The sequence below is a fragment of the Lissotriton helveticus genome, chromosome 5_2, assembly GCF_964261635.1.
Source record: "Lissotriton helveticus chromosome 5_2, aLisHel1.1, whole genome shotgun sequence".
Lineage (NCBI taxonomy): Eukaryota > Metazoa > Chordata > Amphibia > Caudata > Salamandridae > Lissotriton > Lissotriton helveticus.
This window is the reverse complement of record NC_136066.1, coordinates 15,870,588-15,883,279: the sequence shown is the minus strand read 5'-3', so window position 1 is coordinate 15,883,279 and position 12,692 is coordinate 15,870,588. Positions and strand designations below refer to the sequence as shown.

Genomic DNA, 12,692 nt, shown 5'->3' with positions numbered 1-12,692 from the left:
CCGGCCCTCGATACACCCTCGCCACCTCCTGCGTGAAAATCTGCAATTGAGCTGCCAAGTAATAGAGCTCGAAATCAGGGACCGCTAGACCTCCCTCATCTTTTGGCCGAAGTAACGTGGTCAGAGCTATTCTACGCCTGCTCGTGCCCCAGAGGAAAGATATCAGTAAAGACTTCAATTGCTGAAAGATGGATCTAGGTATCCACACAGGCAGTGTGCGAAAGTAGTAAAGGAGGCGCGGCAAGGCTATCATTTTCACCAGGGATATACGTCCGGTCACTGAAAGCGGGAGGAAGGCCCAAAAGGTCATACTGCCCCGCAACGCCCGCATACAGCGGCCCACATTGCCTTCGAGCAGGTCCGCAGCCCTATGATATATGTGCACTCTCAAATATTTCAGACAGTCAGGCTCCCAGTTAAGCAGTGGGAGGGTGGTAAGTCTCGTTTCCCCCTGCCGTAATGGAAATAAGCAAGATTTAAACCAATTAACCTTTAGACCGGACAGCCTACCAAACAACACCAGGAGTCTCTCTGCCCCCTCCAACGCCTCACTCGTGTTCTCCAGGAATAACAAGAGATCGTCCGCATAGAGCGAAATGATCTGTGGACTTCCCCGATAAACTAGGCCCTTATAATAATGTCCCTTCCTGGCTTCTGCTGCAAAGGGTTCTATCGCTAATGCAAACAACAGGGGGGAAAGTGAGCACCCCTGTCTAGTGCCGCGGCACACCGGGTATCGGTGCGACACGAGGGAGCCCACCCGTACTCGTGCCATCGCCGAGGCGTATAGCACTTTCGTCCAGCGTATGTAGCCGTCTCCGAGGCCACATCTTTGCATGACCCTGTATAGGTATCTCCACTCTAAACTGTCAAAGGTTTTCTCAATGTCAATCGACAGTACTACAGGCGTTTGCGTGTCTGGCATCGGCTCTCCCAACAGGCGTATCAGTCGGCGTATGTTGACAGTTGTGTTTCGGGTGGGAATAAATCCAGATTGGTCACTATGGACCAGCCCTGACATGTGCTGCAATAACCTGGTCGCCAATATGGTACTCAGGATTTTGTAGTCCGTCGTCAGTATAGACAGCGGCCTATAAGATGCAGGGTACCTGCTCTCTCTACCTTGTTTCAACAACGGTATCATCAAAGCTTCACACATGGATTCAGGCAGTCTACCCCGAGACTTAGCCTCGTTGTACACGATCCGGAGCCGCGGAGCCAATTGTTCTATATATTTGCTGTAAAATTCTATAGGCAGCCCATCCAAACCCGGGGTCTTGTTACGAGCCATATTCTTCACCGCGCTCCTAATCTCTCCTAATTCTATATTCTTGCCCAGGGCCTCCGCCTGCTCTAGTTCTAGTTGCGGCAAATGCAGTCCTTCCAGAAAGGCATCGATTTCATTATCCTGCCCTTCCAGCGCGCTCTCGCTTTTCATAATACAAGCGGAAGCATTCCAGTATTTCCATTTGGGTGTCGTGCACAAGGCCATCCTCCCCCTCAATGGCTAAGATTGGGTGGCCATGCCTTGTGGGGTTAGCCAGCCAGGCGAGTAGCGTCCCCGCCTTATCCCCCTCCGCATGCGCTCTTGTCATATAAGTCTTATGATCAAAGCAGCGGAGCCGCTCCATTTCAATCGCCACCGCTTCCGTGGCCGTGCATACCGTCTCCTGCAATTCCGGATGATTGGGGCGCGCTAGTTCAGCCTTCCGCAGAGTTCTCTCCGCCTTCTCCAGATCATCTAGTAAGGCCCTGTGCGCTCCGGTGTATTTCCCAATACAGTGGCCTCTAACAACAACCTTAAAGGCGTTCCACTCCATCGCCCTGGATGTCGCGGTCCCTTCGTTTACTCCAAAGTAATGTGTGATCCTGTCCCCCAGCGCTTCTTGAAACGGTAAGTCATCTAGTGTGTCCGGCCTCAGTTGCCACAACGGGACACGCGAGGTCTCGGGCATCCAATTAAGGGTGAGCAGCAAGGGATTATGATCCGATAGTGTGCGAGTTAATCTCTGTAATAAACAGCTTGTAGTTGGCAAATATCCCCTCCCAAAAATTTCAGACATGCTCATGCTTCTTAAAGGAGCAGAAGTATTTTCCACGGTCAACCTCAAATCAGCTTACCACCAGATCAAATCAGAAGAGGGATCTAAGGATTACACTTCTTTCATTACTCCTTTTGGTACGTTTAGATTTAAGCGTTTACCATTTGGGCTAGTTTCTACAGCTTCGGTTTTTCAGAGGGCACTGGAAAGGGTTTTAAAAGGTCAGAAAGGCGTAAAGATTTACCAGGATGATGTCTTGATTTATGGAAAAGATGAGTGTGAGCATGATTTAAGATTTAAGGATTTGTTGGAAAGGTTTAGCTTACACAATCTCACTGTTAGGATTGATAAATGCAAGTTTAGGAAATCTTCTATTGATTACCTGGGACACACAATATCTGGTAAGGGAATTAAACCTAAGAGTGACTTGGTTAACTCAATAGAAAATTTAGCATCACTTAAAAATAAGGAAGACCTTATGAAATTGTTGGGGATGACTGAGCATTACAGCAAGTTTGTTAAAGGTTTTGCTGAAAAGTGTGTTCACGTGCGTACCCTTCTTTGCAAAGGTGTAGAGTTTATATGGAGCAAGGAATGTGAGGCAGAATTTGTCAAGATTAAAGAGTATCTAAAAGAGACACCTAGATTAAGGAGTTTTGACCCTGCAGCCACATCAGTTTTAGTTACCGATGCAAGTATGAAAGGTTTGGGTGCTGTACTACAACAAGAGAGTGAGGGTAAAACAGATGTCAGTCTTAGGGGAGCTGAATTTCATTACTCAGTTATAGAACAGGAGGCGTTAGCCGTCCATTGGGCCACGAAGAAGTTAAAGAATCTTTTGTGGGGTACCAAATTTGTAGTTCGAACTGATCACTAACCCTTAGTTGAAGTTTTTAACAGAAAAGGAACGGATGCCATGTCGAGCAGGATTTCAAGATGGGTTGTAGATCTACAAGGATACAACTTCAATGTGGAATATTCACCTGGAGTACGTAATTATACAGCCGATGCTTTGTTATCTTCTCTTGTCAAAAATGGATGGGTTAAGAAAGGTCAAGGTGTTTCAGAGAAGTATTGGAATGTGAGGGGTGAGTTAGCCATGTCTGATGGTTTGATGTTTTGTGGCACCTGATTCATTCCCCCTCGGTGTTTTCGTGAAGAGTTGATTACTTTAGCCCATCAAGGTCATGAAGGAATTTCTGAAACCAAAGAAAGTGATCGGCTTCACTATTGCTGGGATGGATTTAGACATTGAAAGACTAGTGCAAGAGTGTATTCCTTGCACGTTAAGTGAGAAATGTTTTGAACCAAGAGTCCAACCAACGGTCATAAGGGATAGACCGAATGCGCCTCGGGAGGAGTTAGCTCTTGATATATTGGGCCCTGTGAAATGTAAAGATGGTGAGGTTTATTTGTTTGTTCTTATAGATTTGTATTCAAGGTGGCCTGAAATTAAGATCACAAAATGTATTGACACTAAACATGTCATCTCATTCCTTATGGATGTTTTCACTCGGGAAGGTCTCCCTGGATATCTCCTGACAGATAATGGAGTGCAATTTGTTTCTAAAAAAATGGGGGAGTTTTTAGAGAAATGTTCTATCAAGCATACACGTTGTTCTTTATACTATCCGGAAAGTAATAGAATGGTGGAAAGGTTTGTCCAAGTTCTTAACCCCTTGTGCGCTCATGACGGAACCATTCCGTCACGGTCATGGCCCGGCTTCCGCGCCTGCGCGGCGCTGATTTCATACCTGCCCGGCGCGTTCTATTGAGCTGGCGGGGCCATGACGGAACCATTTGGTCACAAGCACAGCGCCACCGCGGCTCGTGACGGAGTGGTTCCGTCACGAGCATGGTGGCGCCGTGCGGCCCCCTCTACCCCCTAGCGCCGCGGCGGAATTACCGCAGCGGCCAAGGGGTTAAAGAATCTATTTCACTATCCAAACAAAATAACATAGATTAGAAGGAGGGTGTTAATAAAATTGTAGAAATGTATAGAGTTACGCCTCGTACAACCACTGGTTGTACACCATTTCTTCTTCTTAAAAACCGACATCCCAATACTTTCATCACGCCTTTCTAGGTGAATGAAAAGGTGGTCAAGAGAAATAGAGATACGTCTTTCCTTGGGTCATGGAGGAAAAGAGAGGCTGACAAAGTTATTGATCGCAAGTTAAGGTTTGACAAAAGGAAAGCTGTAAAGAAAACACTTGTTAATGTAGGAGAATGATTAGGGCACCACCTGGACGAAAGTCTTCTGAGTTATTCAAAATGATTCATAAAGTTAAAAAGGTTTTTACAAATGCAATCAAAACTGAAGATTCTAGGATTAGGAATCTTTATGGGTTGTTGTTGTTCATAAATCATTGGTAAACAGTGAATTGGACGAAACCCTCAAGCCGGGTAACACGTGTCTTTCAAGCTCTACTTGGCTACGATGTATGCTAAGCCTTCCAGAATGGCGTCTTGCCACGGTCCCTCCGCGAGGCCCTTCTGGTTTCGATCCCTAAACTTGCCCGCTATCCCACCCAGCTGTCTTCCTGTCAGCCATTAGCGATACTGGGCACTGACTGCAAAATATTAAGTAAAATTGCGGCAGAGAAATATTTACAAATCCTCCCAGACCTTGTCCACTCTGACTAAAATGGACGAGTTCCCACTATGGATCGGTCCCCCCCCCCAGCCCCCCACTCTGGGTGCCTAGTGCTGGACCTGGAGAAGGCCTTTGACACTGGACTGGGATCACCATTCCCAGGTCCTCATCGGACTGGCGTGGGGGGACGATGACTTCATTCTCGCCTCTAGCTCAAAGCTCGTGTGTCCGGACAGACAGACTGACCTCAGCTCCTTCTCTGTTGCTTCACAAAAGCACTGGAGCCTCGTGCCGAGCAGCTCAGAAGTGCGGCCGCAGCACGGGCGCGATGCATGCGGTCTCGTCTACGTGGATGAGGTGCTGCCCTACCTTAGAAAGCTTATAAGGGATATCTATTGATCGATCGATCAATCAGGATTCTTATAAAGAGCGACTACTCACCCGTGAGGGTCTCAAGGCGCTATCAGCTTGGCCCTGCAGGTATTGGCAGAGACAGCTGGTCTGCCAGTTAACTGGGGTGACTCCTGCATTCATCCCTTCGGGAGTGGTGTCCACACCCCGAGAGCTCTCGGTGCAGCTCTGGTTTGAAACTCATTCCGGCCCCCGGGCGTCAGGACCTACGTCAACACTGACCTTTAGGAGGAGAACCCGCGTCGCGAGCCCAGGGTCAGCTTTGAATCTCCTGCCCCTGGCACCTGAGTGAAAGAGGGTCTTACCTCAGAGGTAAGGCTCCCACAGGTGCTTGACCACTTTCAATGTCCCGCTCGCTCCTCTGAGAACATTCTTCCGCTATGTTATGTTATTGCAATCCTGTAGCATGTGCGCTCACCATAGGCCTCTTAGCGCTATAGTAAAAACTATAGTCTGCTCAATTCAGCCTCATAAACCTGTTTAAACAGCTAAGCTTTCAGATTCTCCGTAATGAGAAATATCCATGGCTTCTCAAAATGTGATAGGCCGAGAATTCCCCGTGATGGGGGCTATCACGAACCCCCCCTGCCTCCCGACCCGCTCCTACGATAGTTGGGACCAGTTATCAAGTGAACTGTGAACGGGGAACATCCTTTACGACGTGGCTGTTACCCCGCAGTACCTTTACAACGCGTATTTTAGAACGCAAGTCGTAACTACGACTTGCGCTGGAGGGCGCTAAAGGACAAGGAATAGTAGATTTACTATTCCAACACCTTCCCTACTGTACGTAGGCTGGTGTTGGACTAGTAAATTAAACTATTACTAAGTCCGCACCCCTACAGCGCAAGTCGTGGTAACGACTTGCGTTGTAAAATACGCGTTGTAACGGTACGCGTGGTAATACCACGCGTCGTAACAACGTACATCCCTGTGAACCGTGCACTAGCCAGCATGCTCGGTGGCCTGACCCGGGGTCCGGACACCCACTGCACTCAGTACTCTCCAGCTGCCGGTAGGGCTGGGGTCTATCTGGGGGGGCTCTCTCCTTTGAGCAATACTACCTGGCGGCTCAGCTCCAATGGCTGACCTCCGAGAAGTACTTCACCTTCTTCTGTCCCAAACTTAACTATGTCCTGCACCCCACGATCGGTGGCACAAATCACACGATGCGTCAGCCGAGTCTTTCAACGCCCCCGTCCCTGCGCTCCTGACAGACCCCTTCGGGGTTCCCAGTGGAACAGGTCTCGTCATATGGCTCAAAAAGAACCCTTCAACCCAGGGAGACCTATCCTCAGGTGGCCAATTTCCAGGCCCGGCTGGACTCCATTAGGTGGCTGTGAGCTCGTCTTCCGAGACTAAACGCGTTTATACACACATACTCACCCATCACATAAACAAATCGCACATTCACGACCACGCACACACAATGTGGTTCAGATAATTAGCTTCACATTTAACTCATGTTAATGGCCAGAAAACCTGAACTCAAACTGGCCCTTCTGAACCTCTGTGGACACCCCTTGTCCACAATAATCTCTCAAAAGCCAGAAAAGATAATATTCATGCAGACAGTTGGTAGGTGGAGATCATTGAAATTTGTAGAGAACTCGCTGCCCGGAGGGGGCCATTTGGTATTTTCAAATCTTTTGATAATAAAAAGGATTAAACCCACAACTGTAGGATCAGTTATTCCTCTGATCCTCAAGTCTGTCTAAATATCTCCATCCCACTGTTCTGTTAGAGAAATATGTAGTGGATTCCCAGTTTCCTTGCTTTAGCGCACTCTGCCCCTTGAAAAGTCAATGGAACAATTGGAGCGTGTACATCACTTAACCAGATTAATGCTGCAATTCGGGTGAGTATGTGAACCTCGTCAAATGGACACAGGTGGGCTGGGACGGGTAGCGACAGTAGTGTGCACGCTGATGGGCTGCCTGCCTGCTCTACAATGGACTGCCCAGCTGATAATCGCCCAATGTATGGTAGCGGCAGGGTTGGATTGGGATCACAATTCAGCCCAGGCACCAACAGAAAAGTGGCCCACATTCCCGGGTCATGCCTGTTCCTGAAACAGCAAATCTCATTGGGCTCATTTTTAGACACATGTTTGATAAATTATGTATTTTAAAGCTCATAGAGCCAGAAATATCGGTGAAAACTAGAAGCACCACGGGGCCTATTATCAACAAATAGCGATATTTATCGCTAAAGGCGCTTGGCACAATTTTTTTTATTACCCGCTATCGCCGGATATAATCGCAGGGATAACGTGCTATTAGCAACGTTTATCTCCAATGCGATAAAATATCCGGCGATAGCGGTGAAATGCGAGAATATCGATGGAAATCCAGCGATATTTTTGCATTAACGCCAATGGGGGCTCAATGTGATAATCCACCCCCCATTGACTATACAGGTAAGTCAACTTTTTAGCAGGTGTTGATTTCTAGCGATAATCGCGCTTAGCGCAATTTTTTTTATCGCTTCGCCTGCCTTGCTAATTGGCGATAGCTGTGTTAGCGACTGTTTTGAGTCACTAACCGTATTGGTACGCCCACTTTGCATGTCATTAGCGATAAATATCGCTGACAAGCAAAGCGGACCCCAAACCTGTAACTATCGTCTAAAAGCTGTCGCTTACTGCTGTTAGCAACAGCTTGCTAATAGGGCGATAAAAATGTCGCCGCTTTTGCGGGAAGAAAGTCCCGCTAAAGCGGCGATATGGCCCTTGATAATATGCCCCCACATTTTGTCCAGGCGGGCGAGTTGAAATAAAGTGGCCCGCAGGCCACAACTGCTCATCTGGCTATGTTTGACACCTGGACGTTTTTTTACCAGCATTACCAGTATTTGAATGTCCTTGCCGGTATAAAAATGAAGAAAAGCACCTAAAGCTGGTACTTTCTCCTCTGATTGATATGCACTTTAAAGTTTAAACAGTAAACATAAGGTGAAAGCAGTTTAAAATGTGGTGTACAGCTGCTTTAATGACCCATGACTGATGGTTAAAACTAAAACAAGCATTTGCAATGCAATAGGTCTCGCATTAGGAAAAGTTTGAGCTTTTAGTATTGTAAATGGCATTGGCTATTTTTTTTTGCAGTAGTTACGTTTTGTTTTTATAACGCTGGATGTGGTTTCCTGCTGTTAATGTCTATTGTGATAGCAACTGGGTAAAATAATTAGCAATATTTGCCTGCTATTAACAGGGGAGGCATCTTTCTAGAAAACAAAATAGAGATCAGGGATGTCCTAACCACAGTGGCGATGTGGGACTTCACCTGTGGGCTGCTACAGTGCGATCTTCAGAGTTGCTGCGGGTCCGCCGTTTTACTGGAAACTGCACCTGAGTGTGAGCATCACTCCCGTTACTATAACCCCAGCTACCCAGCGCACTTTTAAAACAGGTACACAGCGTGCACTATAAAGATTTCCAAAACACATTTGAGGAGAATGTATACACATTAGTGACTCCAAGCAAAAAGAAAGGTGAGGAAATAGTTAAAATTTCAACTAAAGGGGAGAATGTGTAATGAATGTAGAAAGTGAAGAAGGGCTGCTCATGTCAATGCAAGCATCAGCAGAAAGACGTGTACAGATGGACGCGTTAAAGGAAAAATACAGACTAAGCTGTCTTCAATAGCAGAATAAAAAAGCAGCACAAATGGAGCCAGGACCTGGGGGGAAGTAGACACGAGCTTTTGTAGAACAGGAAAAAATAATTAGACATAGCAGACACAGAAAATGGAAAGTCACTGGCCCGCATTGCAAAAACACATCTCTGAGAAACTATGCAGCTATAGCATCACCAGGGCCGGCTTTAGGGCAGTGCGACTTGTGCGGCCGCACTGGGTGCTAACCTGTGGATGGGGCGCTGACATGGGGGATGAGGGTGCACTGTGTTTAGCAATAATTTATTATTGGAAAGATGAGGTGCACGATAGCCCAGTGGTGTAAGAGAATCCGAGGAGGTGGTTGTGGGCGCCAAAATGGTTGTTGCACAGGGAGTCACCAGCGCTAAAGCTGGCCCTGAGCATCACAGAGGCACAGGATAAGTGGGAGGGTAGGCTTTGCAGAGCAGTATACGTGTATGGAGTAGAGTATTGCTAGGCTTCAAAGCACAAGACAAGCCAAGAAACGAGTAGCACCGCAGTGGTATGAAAATGTAACAATAACATGTGCACGAGTCGCATTCCATAAACGGGTGGTTAGATGTTTTTGCAGAAAGTATTACCTTTTGATATAAAAAAATACTGTTGTGCTAGAGCAAACTCCAATTTAATATGCAAATGAATGATATATTTGCAGTTTCAAAGGTAAAAGAGAAACTGTCCGCCACCTTGAAGTTGAAGTTCAGATTCCAGTTCCACGGAGCTGACTGACCTTCTGCGTGCTTTTTATAAACTCTATACTATATTGCCAACAGAAGTTGTGTCTGCTTTTTTTTGTCTGGCAACATAGTTGTGTTGTTGCCATCATTGGCAGCATGGCGGGTGCAATGTGTGGTGCAAGCTGCAAGTGGCCTCCTGATGAGAACCCTGGCACTTATTTTTGTCCAAATTAAGCACTGATCCTCACCATACTAGACTGAAAGCATCTGTACACAGCTATTTTCTAGAGAATATATTTATTTACACCCCAAACTCCCCCCACCCCCAAGCTAGGCCCTGAACTTAGCTGCCATCAACAAACTAAATAAATGGTTTCTGCGCAGCAGGAGGAGCCACTTGTGCAGAATCACACTAACATCTCCTTGACATGATGCAGCACAGAATACAACAACGAATGCATCTCTCGAGGCAGGCTGGCTCCGTTGTCAGTCATTTACATCCCCAGGGTAGCGTCAGTCCCGCCTTTAAGTTATTGTTGACACACTATCTCACATGGCCACAAGAGGGTGCCAGAAAACACGAAAGGTCCTAAAACATAGCCCAAATGCTACAATATTATTTTGCTCGGGGTACTCCTTGCTCAAGGACAGGATGTGCCAGTCTCATACCTGAAGGGCAGGCTGTGCCAGTCTAGCAGGGCCTCACATCCCCAAGGCCAGGCGGTACAGGCAGCTTTGGGGACCTAAGGATCCCCTCCTGGGCAGCACATGATCCCGGCAGCAGGTGACAGGCCATAGAAACGGGCACTGCCAGCGCCAGGCTTGGTTCCAGCGCAGAGAGGGCTGCCAGGCACTTTATTTTCAAAGCAGTGGGCAAGGGTTCTGTAGGGGACCTTAAGGATTGGTGCACGCGAGACTCCTTAGATTGGGAGTCACGTGGCATGAAGAATACAAGGACCTCCAGCGAATCCCCCTAAATCCCCAGCTGTGGAAAGGTTTGCCCCAACAGGGGGTCTTCACATCTGCAGAGAAGGGAGATGTCTGACCAGAGAAGAGTCTGTCAGGAGGGAGGTGGGCGTCTGCACATCTGTGGAGGAGAGAACATTCTGTAGCATGCTGAAGGATGACACCTGTCCAGCCAATCAGAAGTCTACATATATATAGGGGATAGGTGTGCCCTGTGTTTAGGGGGAGAAGTGTGGGCGTTTGTAGGTGTGAGAGGTCGGTAAGAAGGTAACTGGGGCAGATGTTTGCACATCTGTAGGTGAGAGTCGTGCGCCGAGCTGTAGGGGAGACAGCGGTATGCACTTCTGCAGGGAGAGATGCACAATCCGTGGTATACGGAGGGGAGTGCACACGTCTATCAGGGAAGGGGGTGCGCATCTGCGGGCAGATGTGTGCATCTGCAGGGGAGGGAGCAGAGAACTATGCACACCTGGAATAACGTGATTTATTTGAAATATGGCCGTTCATGTCGCACGTCTGTGCTGCACACAACTGTTAATACTATTACCCAAGGCGACTGAGCTCGGCTCAACGCCCTCGCAAGCATGGAAGGCCGAGTTGCTAACTGCAGGCCACAGCAGACGTCAGCGGTGAGCGTTACACCGGTGAGCCATCCTACCTCCTAGGAGGAAAGACGCCTCAGCTCACTAAGAAAATGCTTGTTATCATTGTAATTATAGGCTCCAAAATTCCAGAAAAAAAACCTGCTATTTAATAAAAAAGTCGAGTCTGCTAAAAGTTGTCACACATAACAAAAACTCACTTGACAGTGATGAGGAGAACATGTATGCATGAGAGAAAGTGTGAGTGTATGTATGATAGAGCCAATAATTTGGGGATGGAAGCGGTGGAAAATATCTTGCTTCACTCAGACTTGCCCAATGATTTTCAAATCTTCATCATGCAGCTGATGCATTTTACCTTATACCAAAGCTACTTTTCTTGGAGTGACCAGCTGTACGCGCAGCTGTCCGGGACATCCATGGGCAACTGTGCGGCACCTGCGTACGCTAACGCATTCATGCAATATTTTGAAAACAACCATATCTTGAACCAGACCCAGTGGATGTCACATGCCAAAGTGTTTCTGAGGTATATAGACGATATTTTTGTCTTATGGCATGGAAACCTTGAATCATTACTATCAGCATTAACAAATTTGAACGACATCAACGATCGTATACAGTTCACGCATGAAGTGAACCAGTCAACCATCACATTCTTGGATGTCAGAGTGACACGGGTTGGGGACCATTTGGAAACCAACTTGTACAGAAAACAAACTGACAAAAATAACATTTTGCATTACAATTCCTATCACCAAAGACCGTTAAAAAACCACCTTCCTTTCTCGCAGCTTCTTCGTGTGAAAAGGATTGTATCCAGTGAACATGAATATGAATTGCAAGCACAACAAATGTTGGAACGTTTTGAGCACAGGGGATATCCTGAAAGCATTTTGATCAAAGCCAAAGAACGATGTGATAATCTGACACGACAAGACACATTGGTGACAAAAGCCAAAGGGGAGACTAAGAGACCAGTGGTAGTCTCCAAATTTTCAGAAGCTTCTAAGAGATACAAGGCTTCAATTTTGAAACATTGGCCGATCATAAGTGGAGAACAAGATTTCAATGGCATTTTCAATCAACAGCCACTATTTGCCTATAAAAGAGGCAGAAACTTGAAAGAAATCATCAAAAACCCTGGGCAACATGAGCAAACCAGCTTCAGAGGAAATCAACCTTGCCTAAATTGTAAGAACTGTAATAACATGATAAAAGGCCCTATACTTAAACATCCTCTCAAAGGCACAAATATTAAACTCAAATTCAATGCAACATGTGACACGGAGAATGTGATCTATATCATTAAATGCCCTTGTGGATTGGTTTACACGGGAAAAACGTCAAGGAAACTGAAGCTGAGAATAAACGAGCACAAGAGCAATATAAGAACTATGAATCTGAAATCTAATCTTGCCTTACACTTCAAAGACAACCGGCACAATATCAGCCAACTGCGATTCGCTGCTGTGGAAGTGGTTAACAAACGGGATGGCAGAGACAATAACGATTTTCTATTGCAACGTGAGAACCACTGGATTAAGTTCCTTCAATCCATGAAACCATCCGGTCTCAATGATCGGATGGAATTTATATGTTACCTGTAATACACTATCACGGACTCTGATACTTGCCTTCACATTTATGCCTGTATATTAATTTACTGTATTTTTGAATCTTTTTAATACTTTGGACATGTTTCACCTTTAGCAGTAAGCTGAGAGTTAACTCACTGAACA

At 46.6% G+C, this 12,692-nt stretch overlaps 1 protein-coding gene across 1 annotated transcript in view; it reads left to right on the top strand.

Moving 5' to 3' along the window:
• COL27A1 (collagen type XXVII alpha 1 chain) overlaps window positions 1–12,692 on the top strand; it is a 1,232,768-nt gene that overhangs the window by 632,434 nt on the left and 587,642 nt on the right. The gene's annotated exons all lie outside the window — the stretch shown is intronic.